Source organism: Monodon monoceros, unplaced genomic scaffold, assembly GCF_005190385.1.
Source record: "Monodon monoceros isolate NGI ecotype Baffin Bay Population unplaced genomic scaffold, NGI_Narwhal_1 Super_Scaffold_18, whole genome shotgun sequence".
NCBI classification, from domain to species: Eukaryota; Metazoa; Chordata; class Mammalia; order Artiodactyla; family Monodontidae; genus Monodon; species Monodon monoceros.
In genome coordinates this window covers 154,177,596-154,203,272 of record NW_021703774.1, presented here as the reverse complement: position 1 = coordinate 154,203,272, position 25,677 = coordinate 154,177,596, and the positions used below count along the sequence as shown (strand labels likewise).

The 25,677-nt window shown below is 48.9% G+C and overlaps 1 protein-coding gene across 2 annotated transcripts in view; it reads right to left on the bottom strand.

The window, feature by feature from the left end:
- Positions 1-25,677, bottom strand: part of CSMD2 (CUB and Sushi multiple domains 2) — a 665,093-nt gene that overhangs the window by 445,966 nt on the left and 193,450 nt on the right. The window lies entirely within an intron of this gene.

Genomic DNA, 25,677 nt, shown 5'->3' with positions numbered 1-25,677 from the left:
GGCGGCCTCCTCCTTCCCCCGTCAGCTCTCTAGGGGAAGCTCCATGTGTTAGTCTGCACCCACTTGTCCCTCTCCCGTTTCAGGAGACTGTGGTGTGCCTGAGCCCCTCTGAAGAACAGCTTCAGGCTGGCACAAGGTCCCCTGTGATGCATGCAGCCTCTGGTGACCTCTGCAGCCCTGAGCCCCACTGTTCCCTGTTCAGCCCTCCCTGCCCCCATCACACACTAGCACTGGGATTTTCCTTGTCGAGACAGGCCAATGCATGGAGCATCAGTGGTACCCTATGGGGCAACACAGAAAATTACTGTCAGTGTTAGGCTTAGAAGAGCTAACCATGCAATTTGGGGCTAAATCTGATTAATTGCAGAATGACACCTAGAAATGTTTCCCAAAGTACATTCCATAAAACACAGGCTGAGAAATAAGTTCCACGAGAAAAGCATTCAGTGGGTCAAGGAACTTTGGAAAATGCTGCAGAAATTCTCTCCTCTGGAAGAAACAAATGCTTACGAATTTATCTCAGAGGTTCTGCAGGAGAGAAACCTATTAAACCTTGCTTCAACCAGAATCTCCACAAAATTGACTATAGACTCTCTCCTCACACTTTTTAATTTTTTTCCCTCAGAAACACCTATGAGCTTCTGAATTGTTCTGTGGGACACACTTTGGGAATTGCTAGATTCTAGATAAGATAAACCTGAGTTGCTTTGTTTTCCTTATTAATCATTATTATCGTAAAACAACAACAGCAACGATAGTTGACATTTATGCAGACCTTTCCAGGTTAACACGCATTGTTTTTACGAACGTGATCTCCCTTTGGCACATCTGGTTTTCTGTGGGCTGGGATGGTCAGTAGCTTTGGGGATCGTGATCAGTTCTTACCAAAGAAGTCAATATCACTTCCAGTTGAGAGCAGCCTATGTTACAGAAGGGCAAAGGCGTAGGTTCTTCCTTTTCATCTGACAACGTTTATAGCAGGGCACAGTTTCTGTTTGGCTGGGGCAGAATGATCCCTGACCTGCTGCACCTGGACTTCCAAAGGCTTGTGGCCAGGGCCAGCCGGTTTTGGTCCTCAGCCCTGTCCAGCTGCAGACAGGAAGTCATGAATCCTGAACCAGTCCTAGCAAAGGAGCTCAAAGAGGAGGCAGTGACCTGGGTCAGCTGGGGGTCCTGTCGTGAGGCTGGGACTCCTAACCCTGGGTGAGGCTGCCCATAAGAAAGGTCATCCTATCTCTTGCTAGGGCTACCCCACCGCTGCATAACTGGCTTGCTTTCCCCTTAACTTCCCTCAGACTCTGCAGCACCCTCCCCAAGGCTGGGTGTTAGCCCCCCTATATCCTGCTGGCCAGCTGGGAAGTGCTATCTCTGTGCGCCATTTGCGATGCCCATGGCGATACCCCACCCGCCAACTCCAGCCCTGTGGACATGGAGCCCCAGAGCCCCTGTTTCCTCCATGTGGTCCCCCGTCCAGGACCAGGAAGCCCCAGCATACCTCACACCCATCTCTCTTCTTAAGGCCAGAGACAGTTTAACTCGCACAATATTCCAAAGGCTCCGGACCCCTCGGCTTCCCGCTAAGAAACACTAGACAGAGGGGCCTACAGAGAAGCTGAGAAGTGAGGCTTCCAGACACCATCATCCACCTGTTTCTCGTACCTTATGCAAAGGATGGGGGATTCTGTGTCTACAAAAGATGCTAAGTAAAAGGTGCATCTGAGTCCCCGTGGGATCTCTGTAAATCCTCCTCGCCCTCACTTCCTTCCTCTGCATGAGCCCCGTCACTTACTGATCACTTGTATGGACTAACTCCTCGTTGTACCCTACCTCATTTAATGCACATAACAACACTGTGAAGTGGGTACTATCCCCATTTTACAGATAACGAAACTGAGGCTCAGAGACAGTGAGCTTCTCCATTCACACGACTAGAGCTGGGGGAGCTGGGAGGTACGCCCAGTGGGACTGACTCTTGCACCTTCTTTCTTAGCTGCTGCATTCCAGCAAAGAGGGAGAGGAAGGGATGGTGAGGCTGAGAAGTTGGCTTCGAGGCTCCATTTCCTGCAGGTCCCCCAATGGGGCCAAAGATGGTGCCTGGTGTACACTTTGCAGCTTGAGAATCAGGAATGGGGGGAGACAGAATGGCCTGGCTTCTTGCTTGGCCGCTTGTTTTTACTCCTGTCTGAGCCCAACAACCTCTCCAAAGGCTTCGTGGAGGCCCCGGTGCAGGCGGGGACCATCGGTCCAGGTCCTCCAGGGTCAGGAGGCAGGAGGGAGGACAGGGTCTGCCCAGGGAGTTTCCTTACTTGGGGGTCCTCACACTCTCTCACATGGAAACAGACACAACAACATACTTTCACAGCCAATATGCACAAATCCATCCATTCTGATACTCACCTTCCCATACACACGCCCGCATGTGCACACATGCGCTTACATCCTCATACACAAACATGCACGTGTAAAACCAGACCTCCAGAACGCATCTGTGCGAGCTCTTGCATTCACACATATGACAACAGACACGACACCTACGCCCCCATGTACCAGTAAACAACCCATGTTTATGTAGTCAAATGACGATCCCCTTCTGGAGAGCCTCTGTTGGGCTGTAGACCGGAGTCCACGTCTACACCCAGAGCACCTCTTGGAAGCCAGTGTCACTCTCCCCTACACTCAGGGGCCTGCCTGGCACCTGCACTTAAGTTCTTGTCATTCCAGGCACTGTATGAAATGTGGGGGTGGGGATGCAGATCTGACCCTGGCGGGGCTCCACGCAGCTGTTGGCTCAAGCCGTGGTCTATGAGGTGGGCGGCAAAAGGCGTGTCTGGGTCCGGGAGGCACAGAGCGTCTCGGGTCAGAGAAGGGCTCCGGCATCCCACAGACGTGGGTTTGAGCTCGCCCGCGCCCCTCCTGGGCGGGGGTTAGCAGTTGTGACAGAAGAGGTGGCAGAGTGCGGCTCTGGAGACAGATGGCCCGGGTTCAAATCCCAACTCTGTTACCTCATGAGCAAGTTACCTTCACCTCCTGCACCTCAGTTTCCTCACCAGTAAAATGGGGGTCATAAGTGTACCCAGCTCAGAGAGCTGTTGAGAGGATGAAGTAAGATAAACCAGGCAAAGGGCTTATCTCAGTGTCTGGCACCCAGTACGTGCTCGATAAATTTGGGATATGATTGTATATAAGTCCCTAGAGCTCCCTGGGAGAAGATGCTGGAGCATTAAGAAAGAGAAGCAGCTCGGGGTAGCAGCTGGAGAGAGCAGATGGGCCCCTGGAGCTGGAACGCGGGAAGCCACCCAGGCAGGGGGCTTCGCTTGGACCCACACGGCTTTTACCGAGCCAGGCAGGGGCCTGCTGCTTCCTGTCTGAAAGGCCTCCCCTAGATCCTAATAAGAATAATTTGCAAATGGTCCTACATGAGACAGGCAGGCGACACAGAGGTCCAGGAGGTGACAGATACCAGCACAAGACCCTGCCCCTTCTCTGCCCCCCTCCTCACCGCCCTGTGCTCCCCTACCTGCCCTCAGCACCCAGCCTCAGGGACGACTAACTCAGAGCCATTTCCTGGAAAAGGCGCTCAAGGCGGTCTTGGCACAGAAGGGAGAGGGGCGGGCACACCCGCAGGAGCGCACAGCCGCCGTGTGTGCTTCAGGCTCTTGTCCCTTGTGTGACTGATCCAGAGTCCCAGCCCAGACCCTCCTCCTGACCACAGACCCAAGTCCCAGCACCTCTGGGTGGCTCCCGTGGAAACCTGACACGTGCCTGCAGCTGCACATGGCCCACCGCAACCCCTGGCCTCGCCGCCAGCCACCTGTCCCCTGGGCTCCCAGTGACTGGCACTGACCTGGAGTCCGCCCAGCCCACTCAGTCTCTCGAGTCGGCTTCCTTTCGTCCCTCCTATCTGACCCTCCCACACAGTCCCGCTGCTAATGCCCAGGGCCACTCCCCCATCTCCCCTTCTTCTTGGGGACTTGGAGACAGTCCCCCGCTCCTCACTGTTCCCGCTTTAGACTCACCCCAGTCCAACGCATCCTCTAAACGGTACCTGCGACCACAGCGCTTCCCACTAGAAGCCCTGCGGTGGCTTCCCATCTCTTCCAGGTCAGTTCAAATCCCTGGAATGTCTCTCAAGGTCCTCCACAAGCTGGCCCGGCCCCTGCCTCTATCTCCACCGTTTCCCCTCACACCCGCTGTTCCTGCAACACTGATTCCTCCAGCACGCTGTGTGTGTGTGTGTGTGTGTGTGTGTGTGTATCACCAAGGCACGGGTTTCTATAGCCGAGCTTTTGTGTTGGTGTTACATGTGCGTGCCCGTGTACCTGTGTGTGTGTGTACATGTGTGTATATATACATGTATCTACGTGTATTTATATGTCATGTGTAATTATGTGGAAGAGCCTGTTGGGGATGGGGCCCAATGGTTGGCACAGCTGGGCAAGACTAGATATTTACAGCAGAGCCAGGGCTGCTGACGGCACCAGGGAACCAGGGCCTGGGAGTCAGGAGCTACCGGTCCCCACCCCTCTCCACGTGGAATCAAGAGAGCCGCACACGCTCCAGACCGGGCCTGGGGTGCAGGGCATGTGCGTGGAGACAGAGCCATCCGCGGTCCCTCTGCACCACTCTGGGAAGGATGGAGGCAAGAGGCCCCGAGCGCCTGAACCACGCTCTGTCTCCTAAGAGCTGCTGTGGACCCAACGGCTCTGTCGCTGGGACTGCTCCCCAAAGACAGACAAGCTCTTAATTCTGGCTCCAACTGCTTAGAGCCTGGAGTCACCGCTTTACCCAGAGCCTCCAGTGTTTTTCTAGACACCTGAGGACTCCAACCTCTCCTTCTCCTTTGTCCTCTGTCTGAACTTACCCCACGGCCGCTCCAGCCTGTCTCTGACCTTCCCGCCCTCTTTTCCTTCGGCCAATTGGTTAGGGCTGGAGGAGGCTCCGGAAGCAGGCCTCATCCTCTCTGCCCAGCCTCGAGCAAAGTGACAAGAATCTCTAAACGCCAGGGCCGCTGTCACTCCACACTGTCCTCTGCCCAGAAGGCCCCCTGGCTTACAGTAAGAGCTGCTCATTCGTTCATTCGTTCATGTATTCAAGCACCACACACGGGTGGCGTGCTGGCGGTCCCACAAGGAGCCCCTTCCCAGCCCTCATTATGCCGACACTCTGGAGATGGTGCTCTTTTATTTAAGAAACTACCAGAGCCCACCCAAGACCGCAGCCCCATCAGGAGGTGAGGCAACGGCATTTGAGGGCCTGCTCTGTGGCAGCACGTTATGCAGTACTTCACGTGCCCAACAGCCAGGAAGAATGGATCTCGTTCCAGGCCTTCTTCTGCTGACCCACCCAGCCTCCCCTGAAGGTCCCCTGCCACCCCCACTCCCTCTCCAGCCCCCCACCCTGCTTCCACTGTCACCCGCCTAGAAGACAAATCCAGTCACCATCCTTAAGCTTCCTGTGGCTCCTGGAGGAGCAAACTGGCAACTTCTCAGCAAGGCACTCAGGGCCCTTCCTAGTCAGGACTCAGCAATCTGTCCAGGCTTTGCTCCCACAGTTTCCATCCCTCACCCGCCTCAGCCATGCGCACCCCGACCCCTTTGGAATTGTCACCTCTCCTTCCCTGACCTCTCCCTTAGGGACCTTCATGCTCCAGGGCCTTTGCATTTGCTGTCCCCTCCTCTGAAGCGTTCTTCTGTCCTTCCTATCTCATCCTACTCCACTTATTAAGACTCAGTTCAAATGTCACTTCTTCTCAAATGTCCCTTTCTCCTCCAAGGAGGCAAACAGTCCTGCATGCTTGGCACTGGCCTCTGTGAAGACACACAGCACAAGCAGCTGGTGGGGAGGCCGTGGTAGCAAAGGCAGAGAGAACAAGAAACTTGTATGAACAGGAATGGGTGGGCCAAGGGAGCCGTGGTGCCCAGGAGGATCTTGAGATGACAACACGGCCAGTAAAGCATGAAGTGCCCCTGAGAGCTCGAGGCAAAAGGAGAACAGACTGAGTCATTGAACTTGGCGGTCCAGTTACAGGAGCATTAAACAGAGGAACAGCAGTGGGACAGAGAGTTAGAGGTCTGAATAAGCGTGATCAGAGTGGCGGTGGATGATCCTCAAGCAGATCAAGCTCTTTTCTGCCCCAGGGCCTTTGCACAGCTTTCCCTGGCCCAGAGGTGCTCTGACCTCTGCTCTTTGCATGGCTCATTCATGTTCATCCATCAGAACTCAGCTCAAATGCCACCTCCTTGGAGAGGTCCTGACCCCTAACCCAGCCTCAATTATCTTCTGTCTCACCATCCTTTATGTGACCTTCAGCGCACTGGCTGCAATGTGTAATCTTTCTATGTGTTCTTAATTGTTTTTTTCTCCCCACTTCCTATGGAAGCTCCGTGAGAACAGGGACCTTATCTGACATTCTCCATCTCTGTATCCCAGCATACAGCACAGTGACCAGCACAGAGCAGACACTCAGAAACTCTGCATTGAATGAATGAGTTTAAGAATGAATGGAGGAATAAATGAGTGGATGGATGGCAACCTCCACGTGCCTGGTTTTCTGTGAGACTGTCTGCTGTACGCTTATCATGAACCCCTCTTTACTGAGTTTGCTTCAGTGGGCTTCTGTTCCTTAAGGGCTTCCTGAGGCAGCAGAAAATGTGTATCAAATTGACTGCATGTGACCAAAAAAAGCTAGCTGTCCAGCAAAATTCATTGTCCCTTCTCTGGTCGTACAGCTAGATGACACTCTCCAGACTTCCTTGCAGTTGGGTAGAATGTGGGCAAAGGTGATATATGACATTTCCGGGCTTGGCCCACAAAAACCTCCGCAGCCTCCTCCTCCAGGCCCTTCCATGTTGGACGGATGTGGTTATCCAGACCACAGGGGATGCTGAGGCTCCAAGATGGACGAAGGCTTCATCTCTGAGTTACCACGTGGAGGAGGGCACCCCACCAAACTGAACACCTACCCAGGACTGATACAGGAGTAGGAAACAGGTTTCTATTTGCTGGCCATGGAAATCTGAGTGTCTCTCGGTTACCATGGCCTGGCTGACCATTCTCAGTGCTCTGACCTGGTCATCCTTAATGTCAGGACCAGCTTGTCCCACATGACCTGGGTCCTGGCTGGTTCTGTCTGTCCTGTAGCCGTGGCCTGTGCTGCCTCGCCAGGTTTCCATGGTGACTGCAGCCTGGCTGACCCAGGAGCTTACCTCCTCTGAGCTTTCAGCATAACATCATCTCTGCTGCTCATAAACCTTAGAGCCTGTGGCCCCTTCTGGGATCCATGGGCTTAGAACCCAAGTGGGTCTTTACCACTCTGGGGTCAGGAACCTTTCGAGAAACGATGGAACACATGGATCCTCCTCTTCCCAGGATCATAGTATTCACAGGTCCCTGAGGTCAGGTATAGATCTCTAGTACTTTTGCCCAGCAGAGCAGACCTGTCAGCCCAGCCCCAAGTTCAAAATGTCCAAGCCAAATAATGACCTTGCCTGATAAAGCCAACTCTGCTCCCTGGAGGAGACAGGTTGATTTCATCAACCCAGGAGCCAGCTATGGCCATGTCCAAACTTTATCGCACTGGTCCTCATTTGCTGGCCACTTCCTGTGGACTAGACCCTGTGCTAGATGCCTTCCAGGTACAGGAGGCAGGATAAGGTATTAGACAAGAATGCAAGCCCAGTGCTCAGAATCCCAGCATCACCACTTACTGGCAAGGGCTTCACCTCCCCGAGACTCAGTTTCCTCATCTAGAAAGCAGATAACTTTATAGGTAAAGTTACACTAACTTTAATTAAGGGGATAGCTGCCACGTAGGGTAGCTGTGGGGTCAGATAATCCATGCAGAGCACCAGCACGATGCCTGGCACAGAACAAGGGCTAGTACCACTTTCTGCAACCCCTCCTCTTAGCTGTGAAGTAGGTCCTACTATGATTCCAGCTCTATAGGTGAAGAAACTGAGGCCATAGACAATAAAAGAACTTGCCCGACGTCACCAACCTGGTAAGTAACACAGCCAGGACTCAAACCACTACACTTGACTGCTTTTCACAGCTGGTTGACATAGGGTTGCTATGGAAACCTGCAAGACCTGGGGTGAGATCTGGTGAGGCGAGGTGAGGGGTACATGGGGGGCACTGTGCAGGGTGGCAGTCCTGTGGGGGATACTGACTTAACCTGGCCACCTCAATACCCTGATTACACAGTTATGGTCAAGCCTAGTGTGGGAGAGGAGGAGGCATGTTCACAGCAGGATTATCCGTACTGGCCAAAAGGTGGAAATAACTCAAGTGTCCATCGATGGATGAATGGGTAAACCAAATGTGGTATATCCATACAATGGAATACTTCTCAGCCTTAAAAAGGAAGGAAATTCTGTAGCATGCTATAACATGGATGAACCTTGAGGACATCATGCTAAGTGAAACAAGCCAGTCAGAAAAAGACAAACGGCGCACATTCTACTGATACGAGGTCCCTAGAGTAGTCAAATTCACAGAGAAGGAAGGTGGAAGGGTGGCTGCCAGGGGCTGGGGGAGGGAGGAATGGGGATTAGTATTTTATGGGTGCAGTTTCAGCTGGGGAAATGAACATGTTCTAGGGATGGAATCTGGTGGTGGTTATAGAACAACGTGAATATACTTGATGCCACTGATATGTACACTTGAAAATGGTGGACCTCGTTATGTCTATTTTATCATGATTAAAAATAATAATTTTTTTAAAGGAAGAGGAGAAGGTGGCTGCTCACCCCCGCCGTAGACCCTGCCTCCCTAGCTGCCCCAGGAAGCAGAGAGAGTGATCCCAAGTGGAAACGGTCTGCCGAGCCGCTCTGCCCAGATCGCCATCCACCTCCCTCCTGCCTCATTTCCAATTCCAGACTATTTATCATCAAGGAGCTGCCAGAGATGGAATGTGAATTAGGAGCTCAGCTTAATTTCGTTTTATCTTATTTCCCCGTGAGGTGCTGTCTGAGTGGGGCGGGGCGGGTGTGGGCCCAGCCTTGTTGTGACTTGTCGCCAAGCAAAGGCGGTGTCAGCTTCCACGCAGGAGGCTGAGTATGGAGGATCCCGGGGCCTGTGCAGAAGATGCTCATTCTAGGAAATAATTATCTGTGTCCCTTCAAGTTGGCCCCCAAAATAGAACTCTGAGAAGCAGCACAGTTATACCTTCTTAATTAGCTTCCTCATTTAACCTGGGCCCTTACTAGAAAGGCATCTGGAGACAGGCCAAGCTTTGAATTTTCACTCCCACTGACTGGCAGGCAGCTTTGGGTGAGTCTCTTAATCTCGTTTAGCCTCAGTCTTCTCATCTGTAGAATGGGATAATGAAAGTGTGCACATAGGTCACAGAGAGGATAGATAAAACGTTATACGGAAAATGCATGGCACACATATGTTCATGCGTGGGAGCTGACACTTTCATCATTTGGTTATTGTCATCGTCATCACCACCAGCATCAGCATCATCGTTTCTAAAGGGCTGCTTTGGAAAACACACGCACGCACACGCACGCACACACACGCGCACACACACGCACACGCGCACACACACACACACGATTATTAGACAAAATGAAGTGTTGAGACTTGGTCTGCTTTCTGTTGTTCCCCTCGCCATTCAAACATGCACAGGTAGGCACTCAACCAGCCACAAGTAGGGCTGGCATCCTCGCCTGGTGCCCACACAAGGTGGGGTGACCCTCACCTTGGCGCTGGGGAGGTAGGTGAGCTCACACACAGGCTGGGGCCCTGTGCTCCCTGGGGGCAGTTCAACACACAAGATGTGGAGTTTGCTGGGCCCAGTTCAAAACCTGGCTTGATCTCCTACTAACAGTGTGATCCTGGGCCTGTTTTCCTTTTTTTGGAAATTGTGGAAAATACACATAATATAAAATTTGCCATCTTTACCCTTTCTAAGGCACAGTTCAGCGGTATTCAGTGCATTCACCTTGTTGCACTGCCCTCACCAGCATCCATCCACAGCACTCTTCATCTTGTGAAAAGAAAACTCCATAACCATTAAACACTAACCCTACCCCCTCTTCCCCTGGCCCCTGGCAACTGCCACTCTCTCCCTCTGTGAATTTGACTACTTCTTTTTTTTTTTTTAATTTATTTATTTTTGACTACACTGGGGCTTTGTTGCTGCGTGCGGGCCTTCTCTAGTTGCGGTGAGTGGGGGCTACTCTGGGTTGTGGTGTGTGGGCTTCTCATTGCAGTGGCTTCTCTCGTTGCGGAGCACAGGCTGTAGGCGCGTGGGCTCAGTAGTTGTGGCGCACGGGCTTAGTTGCTCCACGGCATGTGGGATCTTCCCAGACCAGGGCTCGAACCCGTGTCCCCTGCGTTGGCAGGCGGATTCTTAACCACTGCGCCACCAGGGAAGCCCCAGTTTGACTACTTCTTGTCACTTCGTGTCATGTCCTCAAGGGTCATCCATGTTATGGCGGATGTCAGGTGATTGTGGACCTGCTTTGTTAACTTATGAAATGCAGACAACAGTGTACCTTAGAGTTCTCACGAGGATGGAATCTACCATGCTGCTCACCCCCAAAGCCTAGGAGTAGTCCAGAAACCTTTTCTCCACCCCCAGAGCCAAATCATCAGCTAGCGCTGCTGACCAAACTGGAATGCATGTCCTTCTCTCCCGGTGCAGTGCGGCCTCCATGGTCCAAGCCATCAGCATCCTTTCCCCGGTCGCCACAGACGTCTACTAACTGGACCTCTGACTGCTCTCTCGTGCCCACACAGCCATTCTTCGAGGATCAGCCAAAGTGATCTCTTAAAACACAAGTTAGAGCATGCAACTGCCTTGCTGAAAATACCTCAAAGGCACTTCATCTCCCTTCACATAAAACCCATACGCCTCACCTGAACCTACAAAGTCTCCTTGGCCAACCTCCGCTCCTGCCCTCTATTCCTTACTCTCCGCGTTCCACACACACCGGCCCTTCCTTCTGTTCCTCAGGCTCACCAAGCCAGTTCCTGCCTCAGGGCCTTTGCATCAGCTGTACCTTCTCCCTGGCACAGCCTTTTATTCTGATGTCTGCTTAACTTTCACCTCCTCAGAGAGGCCTCCTCTCACCACACAAATCAAAGAAGCCCCCGGGCCCTCCCTCCAACTATTCTATTCTATTTATTTATTTATTTTAACCTTTTATTTATTTTATTATTATTATTTTTTTGGCCGTGCCGCACGGCCTGCGGGATCTTAGTTCCCTGACCAGGGATTGAACCTGTGTCCCTCGCAGTGGAAGCACGGAGTCCTAACCACTTGACGGCCAGGGAAGTCCCCAACACTGTTCTGTTTTAATCCTTTTTGTGTCACTTACTGCAATGGGTCATTTTTCCCCTTTTGTTTATTGTCTGTCTCCCCGAACGAGAACATAAGCTCCAAGTCTCACCGTTTCACACGTGTAGACCCAGAGCCTGGCACAGCCATTGCGCGATAAATATTTGTTGAATGAACTGACAAATGAGCAATTAGACACAATGGATACAAAGAACTTTGTGCAGGGCCTGGCAGAAGTCAGACTAGCTGGCAGTCATTATGATCATAGTCGTCGACATAATTATTACCCTGGACCTCCTGCCTCCTTGGTCTGCTGGGCCAGCCCTCACTTCAAGATTTGGGACAAGATCAGTTAGTGTCCAGGCCTTTCTGTGTCGTGATGGGAGCTGAACTCCTCAAAGGAGTTTAGTGAGCAGCTTTGGAGCCTTCCTGAGTCCCTTGTCTGGGCTTGACTTCCATGAGTTCTACAGTGGCCTCACCCTCTCCCTGGTTGGGCCAAGGCACCAAGACTGCTGCTATGAGCCGCATGGCACAGGGAGATCAGCTCAGTGCTTTGTGACTGCCTGGAGGGGTGGGATAGGGAGGGTGGGAGGGAGGGAGACGCAAGAGGGAAGAGATATGGGGACATATGTATATGTATAATGGATTCACCTTGTTATAAAGCAGAAACTAACACACCATTGTAAAGCAATTATACTCCAATAAAGATGTTAAAAAACAAAAAATAAAAAAAAACAAAAAAAAAAGACTGCTGCTATGAGAAGGCCCAGGAAGGACGTGGCCGGGATGGGGCCAGGAATGTAGGCCTGGTGGGAGGAGAGAAGGGAGCAACTGGGAGACGGCTCCCTCTGGGCGCACAGTCAGTGAAAACTAAGAGGACCTGAATGGTTCCCCAGTCCTGGGTCCCCGCAACGGGGACGCTCACCAGGCCCTGATCACGCCAATGAGCATATTCCGTTATCAATGGACCTTCCAGACCTCCTGCCACGCGTCTGCCACTCGGCCCATGAACTCAACCACGGTGTGTGTGTGTGTGTTGGTGCTACTGCTATGTGCTTGCAGATGCCACCCTGAAAAAATAATCAAACAGCTCTTTAAGTGATGGTTCATGCAGGGTTTCCATGGCAACGTTTTAGAAACAGCAATGGGAACTTTGGCGGGCTCCCTTCCCCTCCTCCTTCCCTGACTGCCAAAGGGATCCTGGCTCCAGGACACTGTGCTTTGCCAAAGCACCAGCTTCTCCTGAGGTCCTAGCTGTGGACCTCAGGCTTCTTACTCACCCTCTCTCTGCCTCACATTGCTAACTTGTAAAATGGGGCCAACAGCAGTATCCATCCCATAGGATCGTTCTGAGAATTAAACGAACTGATGTGTGTAAAGCACTTCTTACGTGGCTAGTATGGTAAGCAGAATTCTGAGTCCCACCTCCATAACGCCCTCCCCTTGGTGTGGGTACGACCCATGAATATGATGGGATGTCATGCCCATGATTAGACAGAGTTATTTGGCAAAGGCGAAGGAAGTTTTTTTGCAGATATAATTAAAACCCAAAACAGCTGACTTTGAGTTAAAAAAAAAAACAAATCTTCTGGGTGGGTCTGACCAAATCAGGTGAGCCTGAGGCTTTGGTGGTCAGAGACTTGAAGCAGCAGAAATTCTTCTGCTGATCTTAAAGAAGCCAGCAGCCATGGCTCTACAGCTGCAGGGAAATGGAATCTTCCCGCGGTCACGTGAGCTGGAGCAAGGACCCCAAGCCTCTGATAAGACCCCGGCCTCAGCAGACACCTAGCTTCCAGCTGTGTGAGACCCTGAATAGAGAAGCCAGTGGAGCCATGCCCAAACTTCTGACCCAGGAAACTGTGAGATGACAAATGTGTTCTAAGTGGCTCTGTTTGTGGTAATTTGTGACATGGCAACGGGAAGCAGACACAGTCGGTGTTTAGTAGACGTTCGCTGTTGCTGGTGTGACAGCTCCCCACTCACACAGCCACCACGGCCCTCACCAGGCTGCGCTGAAACTGTCCCCTTATCTCCACCTCCCAGCTGCCCTGTGCCCTTCCAACTCAGGTGTGCAAAGTGAGCCTGGATTTGATTTTCAGGTGACCTGGGCTGCAGCGTGAGGTCAGATAACATGCTCTTCCTTCTCTGTAACAATGAAATGATGTCTGGAAATAGCGTCCCGGTGATCTGGATGGGAAAGGAAAGTACCTGCTCTGATCGCTACAGATGTTTTCCTTTGTTTATCTCAAGCTTAGCTGGAAAATGCCAAAGAGAAAACGTGTGGCGACAGTGACTTCACTGCCAGTGTGAGAGACCACAAAAGCCTCAAATCCGCGAAGGCAGGACTACGTGCACCCCACCCCCGCTCACTGTTCAGAGCAGCCCGGGGCGCAGAGGAGGCACTCAGAGGTACTTGTTACATCAAAAAGGAGTTGCTGTCTTCCATTCCCCTCAAACGCAGAATGAAACCCAAACCCCTCAGCGCGGCCTCAGAGGCAGCAGCCTTGCATGTTCCGGCCCCCACCCTCCTCTCTGTTTTCCTGTCCCACCTCTAGGTGACCAACTCAGTCCCAGTTTGCCTGGGACCAGGTTTAGTACAGGAAGCCCCATGTCCCGGGGAAGCCTGGGTCAGGACACAGCAGCACAGCTGGTCACGTGCCCCCTCCCTCCCCACCGAGCCCGTGTCTCCTGCCACTGAGGCCTTCTGGCAGCTCCTCAAATGTGCCAAGCTCAGAGCCACCAAAGCAGGTGCATTGGCATCACTCAGGTGTCTGCTCAAGTGTCAGCTCCTCGAAGAAGCCCTCTTGGACTGGTCAGTCCACAATAATTCAACTCACCGCTCTCTTTCCCTGGCCCTGTTCCTGTGCCCTGCTTATTCCACTCTGAAATTCGATTATTTACCTGTTGACCTGAATCCACACTAGAAGTCAACCTCCATAAGGGCAGCGACCATCTTTTCACTGCTGGGTCCTAGTGCCGAGGACACAAGTTGAATGAATTAATGAAGTCTTATCTTCTACCTGGACTTCCAGCCCCTCTCCAAATACTGGTCACCATAAGACGGCAGCCCTCTGGGTCTCAGGGTCCACCTACCTTGCCCCTGCCCCCTTCTGTGGTCCCTGGTGCTCCCAGCACCAGCATCTCCTGTCCACTTCCTCCATCTGAAGCTGTGCCCCTCACCCTACCCTTTCCTCCTGATGAAGCCCCAGGAGGGGTCTCGACCTCACCCCCGCCTCCTGTGTACTGAACCTGTCTTTCATCTGTCAGGTCCGAGAAATCTCACATCTGCTCTGCCTCCGGCATCCCTCACTCAATTATTCAGCACACAAAATGCACAGGAGCCCGTTGCACTCGCACAGACATTATCAGACCACTGGCTCGGAACCTTGGAGCTCTCCAGCAGCCGTTTCTTCCTAATTATTCACTAATTTATTTTAGAACTCTATGGAGCAGCCTGTTCCAGGCATCAGGGACAGGGCGATGGATCAGACTCAGACCCCGCCTTCCAGGGGCTCGTGGCCTTGTCGGGGAGACAGACATATAAGCAAATAATTACAGGAAGACGAGGGGGGGCTGGAGCAGAAGCCTGCACCGGGTGCTGGGGGAGCCCGGGGGCCACAATCACTTCGCACGGAAATGGAAACTTATGTGCCAACCGTTCTGAGCTCGAGAATCAGACGCTTCCTCTCCCAGCTAACAATCTTTCCGGAGAATGAGAGTTTTCCAGTTCTTTCTTGGTGTTTTGCAGAATCTACGCATAGGTGTTTAGAAGTCGCCCCCAGACTGGGGACAAATCTGGTTTGAAGGCGACTCTGGAATTAGTAAGATATTGGGAGGCAGTGCTCCAGGGCGCATGCCCAGGGGGGACAGGGTCTGGAGTGGGCCATGTCGCCCATCCTTTCTCTGATCTCTGTGTTGGCTCAGACAAGCCTGGGTCAGGGTTTCTGTCTCCATCTCCTGTCCTTCTCTCCCATTCCCAGCTAGCACTGGACCTTGAACTAAATCCAGCCCATCAATGTGACAGAGAGCATCACTGTCTGCCAATCCCTTGCTGGCCAGCTGGAGTCCTACTTTCAAAAGACAGAGTACCCAGAACTCTCTGGCTTGCAGCGCCCCTCTGCCTGGTCTCACCCACTGGATCAGACCCCCGCAGATAGGTCAGGGGATGTTTGGGGCTCTGCAGTTATGTTGCTGCGCACCCTCATTACGATCAGCGGCTTGGCCCCTTCCCCCAGTTCAAGCCCAGCCTGGCCCCCAGCCCCGCCCCTTCCCCACAGCCTGCCACCGATGTCCCATTATGCTGTGGAGGGCTGGACGGCTGTGTTCACTGGGAATCGGGTCTCCTGGCCTGGTGTGCCCTCTCCTGTTTGGAAAGCAGTGGCCGCCAATGTTTCAGTGACAGTTGGGACAAGTGGCTCCAAGCAGGCTTCTGGAGTCAGACAGACCCAGGCTCCAGTTGAGCTGTGTGACTTTGTAAAATCTACTGCACCTCTCTCATCTTCAGGTGTCTCATCTGTGAAATGAGAGTTATTAAGACTCAGGGGTGTTGAAAGAATTAAATGAGATAGATCACGTAAAGTACTTATCACAGATCCTGGCACACAGTAAGTGCCCAATAAATGGTACGTAGCTGTTTAGGCTGGGATGGAGAGCATTCAGCAAGTGCATGCGGGCTCAGCTAGAGGGATAATGTTCAGGCTCTTTTGTTCAGGAACTCTGACTGCACGGCCCAAGCCTCACTCTCATGATTCCCATCTTCTTTGCATATTTCCTCCCCTCCTTGAAGGCTTCATCCACTTTTTTTTTTTTTTTACCTCTTTATTGGAGTATAATTGCTTTACAATGGTGTGCTAGTTTCTGCTTTATAACAAAGTGAATCAGTTATACGTATACATATGTTCCCATCTCTCTTCCCTCTTGCATCTCGCTCCCTCCCACCCTCCCTATCCCACCCCTCTAGGTGGTCACAAAGCACCAAACTGATCTCCCTGTGCTACACGGCTGCTTCCCACTAGCTATCTATTTTAGGTTTGGTAGTGTATATATGTCCATGCCACTCTCTCGCTTTGTCACAGCTTACCCTTCCCCCTCGCCATATCCTCAAGTCCATTCTCTAGTAGGTCTGTGTCTTTATTCCTGTCTTACCCCTAGCTTCATCCACTTATAATGAGGGTGAGCTGATCTGCCTAGAAGCAGTCCCCGGGGCAGGGAAGAGCAAGTGCTATAACTGGGCAGTATTGCTATTTGAGGGTCTGGTTCTCTCTCCCAGAAGGGTTGGGGGGGTGGGGACATAAAGATTTAATTTGGTAAAAGCAGGACTCTGCAAATGCACCTGCTCTGTGGGAACCAGCCACCTCCAAGCAAGGACCGTTAAGTCAGCCTGGGTTCTCGTAGGGGGTTTTTAAGCTGGATTCACTTGACAAACATCTGATTTACAAACAGCCCTGCAGTAATAAATTTATTACCGCTCCTCTGCTCGAATGCTCCAACAGCTTCCCTTCTCAGAGTAAATGCTGAAGTCCTTGGGAAGGCCTGCAAGGTCCCACACAAACTCTTCCTCGTCTGCCCTCCTCTCTACTGCTCTACTCCCACCCCCCGCTCCTGCCTCAGGGCCTTTGCACTTGCAGTTCCCTCTGCCTGGAACCATCTTCCTCCCAAAGGTCAGAAGGTTCACTCTCTCACCTCCAACAGCTGTTTCCTCAAATGTCAGCTTTTCTGTGAGATCTTTCCTGACCCTCCTATTTAAAATCGCAAGCCCCACACCTCGCCCCACCTCTCCTCATCTAACACATTCTGTAGTCATTTAACTTGATTGTTTATATTCTCTAGAATGTAAGCTCCTTGGGGAAGAGGTTTCTGATTCGTTCCTACCTGTTCTGAGCACTAGAGCAGTGCCAGGCACATAGCTGGCCCTCAGTAAATATCCACTGAATGAATGAATAAGTGAAGGAAGGGAGAAAGGGCAGGCACCACCCACCTGAGAGCCCAGATCCTGCTGTCCCGGGGTGAGAGTCCAGATCCCGCCCTCCTGCCTTCCTCGCTGTGGCTCCCCGAGTGATCTCTCAAATGCATCCCTGACCACACCACTCTCTTCCTTAACGCCCTTTATCGAGTCCCTCGCCCAATAATCTGTGCTGCGCCCAAGCCTTCCCGGGAGAGGGAGAGCCACGTTTGGGAAAGGGTAGTGTCATCATTTGATGAACTTTTCCCTTATCCTCAAGGAGACCTTCAAGATAAAGGCCAAACTCCTCCGCAGGGCCTGTGTCCTGCCTCTGTGGCCTCTCCTACGTTCTTTGCTTTACAACCCCAAGCTGTAGGCGACGGACCACCAAGATGTTCCCGTTCAGACGCTGGTCTCTCCATCCTCTGTGCCTTTGACCTTGGAGCTGCCCATTTTGCCTGGACCACCTTCCCTGGCATCCTCCATCCTCCTTACCCTGGAAAACTCCTGTTCAGCGTTCTAGATGCCATTGCCTTGTGTGTGATCAGCTGTCACCTGGCTGAGACATGTCCCCTGACTGCGCCCAGGCTGGGTCTGGCAGCCCTGCTCTGAGCACACCTCCTCGGAACACCTACCGTCCACTGCTGCGTGTTTTCCCACTGTGTGGCACATCTGCAGCTCGGCACCGCATAAATATTTGCAATTTATCTTTTAATTTCTACACTTCTGGTGCCTAGTAAAACTTGCCTGGCACATGTCAGGCTCTCTGGAAACGTCTGCTGGATGGAAAATTAAGCAACTGGAGTGGCGCAATGACAAAGGTTCTAGAATCCTCAAGGTGCTGAGGCTTTTTGAGATAATTCTGGGACTCACACCTCCCACTCCCAACAAGACTTCTGCTTTTCTGTTTCTATTCCTGAGGATGGGGACCCAAGCCTCCTCTCTCCTCTGGCCCTGCCCAGGGGGACTGATGTACGGCCCTTTCCCCTCATATGAAAGCCCCTCCTCTGGACCCCAGAGGCCACTGATGTAGAACAGGGGAGGGGCAGTGAGTTGCGGCACGAGATAGGTCTGGGTTACAACCTTGCTTTGCCCCTAACAAGTTGGACGACCACGAACAGGTCATCAGATCTCTCTGGGATCCGTTTCCTCATTTAGAAAACAGCGACACTCCTAACACTTCCACCTGCGCTGCCTCTATCCCCCTTGGTCACCTCTATTTAGCAAGCAACTGCTTGGTAAATCTCATAGGCTTGAATCAAAGTCACCCAGGATGGAACTAGAATTCTTCTCCCCACTCATCCTCTTCCCCTTGACCATGAAGCTCAGGCCCCCATGTTCCCCGCTTCCCCTACAAGTCCTCTTGGGACGAGGCCTGATAAAAAGGCCTCTGGTTTTGCATCCTACCTGATTTGTGAGGCTCATCAGAGCCCAGCACCCCTGGCTTTACTGCCATTTGGCTTTGAAATAATGCCAGAGGACAAATGCCTTCCATGCTTAGTGCCCTAAACACATGACCTTCAGGAGTAGGTCCAGGGTTCTCATTAAAGAGTCTCCTTGGGTGCAGGGAACCCTCTCCTTATTTTTAAATTGCCCCAGCCAAGGCCAGTGGGTAAAGGCCATTGGATGGATGCCCCTGTGCCTAGGCCGATGCTCGGTGCTGTCAGAAAGTGCTGGATAACTGTGGTCCCTGCCCTTAGGGATTCTCATCTAACGTCTAGGCATACCAACCCTCCAAAACCACTGCCTGGTCACCAGTGTATTACGCATGCACAAACAGCTACATAATGTGCAAAGCCCAGTGCAAAATACAGAGCCCCTTGTTCAAAGCATGGTTAAGAACTGCAAGATAGAAGACTGGTTCAAGATGGCGGAGTAGAAGGACGTGTGCTCACTCCCTCTTGCGAGAGCACCAGAGTCACGACTAACTGCTGAACTATCATTGACAGGAAGACACTGGAACTCACCAAAAAAGATACCCCACATCCAAAGACAAAGGAGAAGCTGCAAGGAGAAGGTAGGAGGGGTGCAATCACAATAAAGTCAAATCCCATAACCACTGGGTGGGTGACTCACAAACTGGAGAACACTTATACCACAGAAGTCCACCCACTGGACTGAAGGTTCTGAGCCCCATGTCAGGCTTCCCAACCTGGGGCTCTGGCAATGGAAGGAGGAATTCCTAGAGAGTCAGACTTTGAAGCCTAGTGGGATTTGATTGCAGGACTTTGACAGGACCGGGGGAAACAGAGACTCCACTCTTGGAGGGCACACACAGAGTACTGTGCGCATCAGGATCCAGGGGAAAGAGCAGTGACCCCATAGGAGACTGAACCAGACCTACCTGCTAGTGTTGGAGGGTCTCCTGCAGAGGTGGGGGGTGGCTGTGGCTCACCGTGGGGACAAGGACACTGGCAGCAGACGTTCTGGGAAGTACTCCTTGGAGTGAGCTCTCCCAGAGTCTGCCATTAGCCCCACCAAAGAGTGGGGTAGGCTCCAGTGCTGGGTTGCCCAGGCCAAACAACCAACAGGGAGGGAACCCAGCCCCACCCATCAGCAGGCAAACAGATTAAAGTTTTACTGAGCTCTGCACACCAGAGCAACAGCCAGCTCTACCCACCACCAGTCCCTCCCATCAGGAAGCTTGCAAAAGCCTCTTAGATAGCTTCATCCACCAGAGGGCAGACAGCAGAAGCAAGAACTACAATTCTGCAGCCTGTGGAACAAAAACCACATTCATAAAAAGACAGACAAAATGAAAAGGCAGAGGACTATGTACCAGATGAAGGAACAAGATAAAACCCCAGAGAAACAAATAAATGAAGTGGAGATAGGCAACCTTCCAGAAAAAGAATTCAGAATAATGATAGTGAAGATGATCCAGGACCTCGGAAAGAGAATGAAGGCAAAGATCGAGAAGATGCAAGAAATGTTTAACAAAGACCTAGAAGAATTAAAGAACAAACAGAGATGAACAATACAATAACTGAAATGAAGAATACACTAGAAGGAATCAATAGCAGAATAACTGAGGCAGAAGAACGGATAAGTGACCTGGAAGACAGAATGGTGCAATTCACTGCCACAGAACAGAATAAAGAAAAAAGAATGAAAAGAAATGGAGACAGCCTAAGAGACCTCTGGGACAACATAAGACACACAAACATTCACATTATAGGGGTCCCAGAAGAAGAGAGAGAGAAAGGACCCCAGAAAATATTTGAAGAGATTATAGTTGAAAACTTCCCTAACATGGGAAAGGAAATAGCCACCAAAGTCCAGGAAAAACAGAAAGTCCCAGGCAGGATAAACCCAAGGAGAAACATACCAAGATACATAGTAATCAAACTGGCAAAAATTAAAGACAAAGAAAAATTATTAAAAGCAGCAAGGGAAAAATGACAAATAACACACAGAGGAACTCCCATAAGGTTAACAGCTGATTTCTCAGCAGAAACTCTACAAGCCAGAAGGGAGTGGCATGACATACTTAAAGTGATGAAAGGGAAGAACCTACAACCAAGATTACTCTAGCCGGCAAGGATCTCATTCAGATTCGATGGAGAAATCAAAAGCTTTACAGACAAGCAAAAGCTAAGAGAATTCAGGACCACCAAACCAGCTCTAAAACAAGTGCTAAAGGAACTTGTCTAACTGGGAAATACAAAAGGAAAGCACCTAAAAAAACAAACCCATGACAATTAAGAACATGTTAACAGGAACATTCATATTGATAATTACCTTAAACGTGAATGGATTAAATGCTCCAACCAAAAGACACAGGCTTGCTGAATGGATACAAAAACAAGACCCATATATATGCTGTCTACAAGAAACCCACTTCAGACCTAGGGACACATATAGGCTGCAAGTGAGGGGATGGACAAAGATATTCCATGCAAATGGAAATCAAAAGAAAGCTGGAGTAGCAATACTCATATCAGATAAAATAGACTTTAAAATAAAGAATGTTACAAGAGACAAGGAAGGACACTACATAATGATCAAGGGATCAATTCAAGAAGAAGATATAGCAATTATAAATATTTATGCACCCAACATAGGAGCACCTCAATACATAAGGCAAATACTAAGAGCTCTAAAAAAGGAAATCGACTGTAACACAGTAATAGTGGGGGACTTTAACACCTCACTTACACCAATGGGCAGATCATCCAGACAGAAAATTAATAAAGAAACACAAGCTTTAAATGACACAATAGACCAGATAGATTTAATTGATATTTAAAATTTATATTTTCGTCCCATCCAAAAACAGCAGATTACACTTTCTTCTCAAGTGCACATGGAAAATTCTCCAGGATAGACCACATCTTGGGTCACAAATGAAGCCTTGGTAAATTTAAGAAAACTGAAATCATATCAAGTATCTTTTCTGACCACAACGTTATGAGATTGGAAATCAATTACAGGGAAAAATATGTAAAAAACACAAACACATGGAGACTAAACAATACATCACTAAAAAACAAAGAGATCACTGAAGAAATCAAGGAGGAAATCAAAAAATACCTAGAGACAAATGACAATGAAAAATAGATGATTCAAAACCTATGGGATGCAGCAAAAGCAGTTCTGAGAGGGAAGTTTATAGCAATGTAATCCGACCTCAAGAAACAAGAAAAGTCTCAAATAAATGTTCTAAACTTACACCTAAAGGAACTAGAGATAGAAGAACAAACAAAACCCAAAGTTAGTGGAAGGAAAGAAATCATGAAGATCAGAGAACAAATAAATGAAATAGAAACAAAGAAAACAATAGCAAAGATCAATAAAACTAAAAGCTGGTTATTTGAGAAGATAAACAAAATTGATAAACCTTTAGCAAGACTCATCAAGAAAAAGAGGGAGAGGACTCAAATCAATAAAATAAGAAATGGAAAAAGAGAAGTTACAACAGACACCGCAGAAATACAAAGCATCATAAGAGACGACTACAAGCAACTCTATGCCAATAAAATGGACAACCTGGAAGAAATGGACAAATTCTTAGAAAGGTATAACCTTCCAAGACTGAACCAGGAAGAAGTAGAAAATATGAACAGAATAAGCACAAGTAATGAAATTGAAACTGTGATTAAAAATCTTCCAACAAACAAAAGCCCAGGACCAGATGGCTTCACAGGTGAATTCTATCAAACATTTAGAGAAGAGCTAACACCCATCCTTCTCAAACTCTTCCAAAAACTTTCAGAGGAAGGAATACTCCCAAACTCATTCTATGAGGCCACCATCACCCTGATATCAAAACCAGGCAGAGATACTACAAAAAAAGAAAATTACAGACCAATAGCACTGATGAAAATAGATGCAAAAATCCTCAACAAAATACTAGCAAATGGAATACAGCAACACATTAAAAGAACCATACACTATGATCAAGTGGGATTTATCCCAGGGATGCAAGGATTCTTCAATATACACAAATCAATCAATGTGATACACCGTATTAATAAATTGAAGAATAAAAACCATATGATCATCTCAATAGATGCAGAAAAATCTTCTGACAAAATTTAATACCCATTTATGATAAAAACTCTCCAGAAAAAAAAAAAAAAAAGGTCATGAAGTACCTAGGGGCAAGACGGGAATAAAGACACAGACCTACTAGAGAATGGACTTAAGGATACGGGGAGGGGGAAGGGTAAGCTGTGACATAGTAAGAGAGAGGCATGGACATATATACACTACCAAATGTAAAATAGATAGCTAGTGGGAAGCAGCCGCATAGAACAGGGAGATCAGCTTGTGCTTTGTGACCACCTAGAGGGGTGGGATAATGAGGGTAGGAGGGAGGGAGACGCAAGAGGGAAGAGATATGGGAACATACGTATAAGTATAACTGATTCACTTTGTTATAAAGCAGAAACTAGCACACCATTGTAAAGCAATTACACTCCAATAAAGATGTTAAAAAAATAAATAAATAAAAAATAAAATAAAAAACTTTTCAGAAAGTAGGCATAGAGGGGAACCTACCTCAACATAATAAAGGCCATATATGACAAACCCACAGCCAACATCATTGTCAATGGTGAAAAACTGAAAGCATTTCCTCTAAGAATAGGAACAAGACAAGCATGTCCACTATTGCCACTATTATTCAACATAGTTTTGGAAGTCCTAGCCACAGCAATCAGAGAAGAAAAAGAAAGAAAAGAAATACAAAATAGAAAAGAAGAAGTAACACTGTCATTGTTTGCAGATGACATGAAACTATACATAGAGAATCCTAAAAATGCCACCAGAAAACTACTAGAGCTCATAAATGAATTTGTTAAAGTTGCAGAATACAAAAGTAATGCATGGAATTCTCTTGCATTCCTATACACTAAGAATGCAAAATCAGAAAGAGAAATTAAGGTAACAATCCCATTCACCATTGCAACAAAAAGAATAAAATACCTAGGAATAAACCTACCTAAGGAGGTAAAAGACCTGTACTCAGAAAACTATAAGACACTGATGAAAAAAACCAAAGATGACACAAACAGATGGAGAGATATACCATGTTCTTGGATTGGAAGAATCAATATTGTGAAAATGACTATACTACCCAAAGCAACCTACAGATTCAATGCAATCCCTATCAGATTACCAATGGCATTTTTTACAGAACTAGAAGAAAAAATCTTAAAAATTTTTGAGACAGCCAAAGCAATCTTGAGGGAAAAAAACGGAGCTGGAGGAATCAGACTCCCTGACTTCAGACTATATTACAAATCTACAGTAATCAACACAATATGGTATTGGCACAAAAACAGAAATATAGATCAATGGAAGAGGATAGAAAGCCCAGAGATAAACCCATGCACCTATGGTAAACCAATGTGTGACAAAGGAGGCAAGGATATACAATGGAGAAAAGACAGTCTCTTCAATAAGTGGTGCTGGGAAAACTGGACAGCTACATATAAAAGAATGAAATAAGAACACTTTCTAACACCATACACAAAAATAAACTCCAAGTGGATTAAAGACCTAAATGTAAGACCAGACACTGTAAAACTCTTAGAGGAAACCATAGGCAGAACACTCTATGACATAAACCACAGCAAAATCTTTTTTGGCCCACCTCCTAGAGTAATGGAAATAAAAACAAAAATAAACAAATGGGACTTAATGAAACTTAAAAGCTTCTGCACAGCAAAGGAAACCATAAACAAGACGAAAAGACAACCCTCCAAATGGGAGAAAATATTTGCAAACGAATCAACGGACAAAGGATTAATCTCTAAAATATATAAACAGCTCATGCATCTCAATATTAAAAACACAAACAATCCAATCCAAAAATGGGCAGAAGACCTAAATAGACATCTCTCTAAAGAAGACATACCGATGGTCAAGAGGCACATGAAAAGATGCTCAACATCACTAATTATTAAAGAAATACAAATCAAAACCACAATGAGGGCTTCCCTGGTGGTGCAGTGGTTGAGAATCTTCCTGCTAATGCAGGGGACACGGGTTCGAGCCCTGGTCTGGGAGGATCCCACATGCCGTGGAGCAACTAGGCCCGTAAGCCACAGCTACTGAGCCTGCGCGTCTGGAGCCTGTGCTCCACAACAAGAGAGGCCGCGATAGTGAGAGGCCCGCGCATCGTGATGAAGAGTGGCCCCCGCTTGCCACAACTAGAGAAAGCCCTCGCACAGAAACGAAACGAAGACCCAACACAGCAAAAAGATATAAAATAAATTAATAAATTCCTACCTCCAACATCTTCAAAAAAAGAAAAAGAGAAAAAAGAAATAGCAGAAAATTTCGAATTAGGCATGAACATGAATTAAAAAAAAAAAAAAAAAAAACTACAATGAGGTGTAGTTTCTAACCGGTATCACCTCACACCGGTTAGAATGGGCATCATCAGAAAATCTACAAACAACAAATGCTGGAGAGGGTGTGGAGAAAAGGGAACTTTTGCACTGTTGCTGGGAATGTAAATTGATACAGCCACTATGGAGAACAGTATGGAGGTTCCTTAAAAAACTAAAAATAGAATTACCATATGATCTAGCAGTCCCACTACTGGGCATATACCCAGAGAAAACCATAATTTAAAAAGACACATGCAGATTCTGGGGTTCATTTAGAGGTTTGAATTTTCTCGGAGAAAGACGGGCCAGCCACGAGGAGAAAAGAAACAAGCCGCAGCAACATCTAAGCCCTTGAAAGGATCCTGAAAGAGGGGGGAAAGGGAAAACAGCAGCCTCCAGCCCACCACTTATGTCTTCTGCCCCTTCCCACCTATCTTGCCCACCCCACCAGCCCACGCTGCCTGGGACTTGAAATCTGTGGCCAAAGGACCGTCACCACATAACTTCAAAAATAATCAACCACCCTCCCTTCCCAAACCCACCCAAATTCACTCATCCAGAGTTTACTTTTTTTAATCCACTCAGAACTTTTTTTCTACAACCCCCCT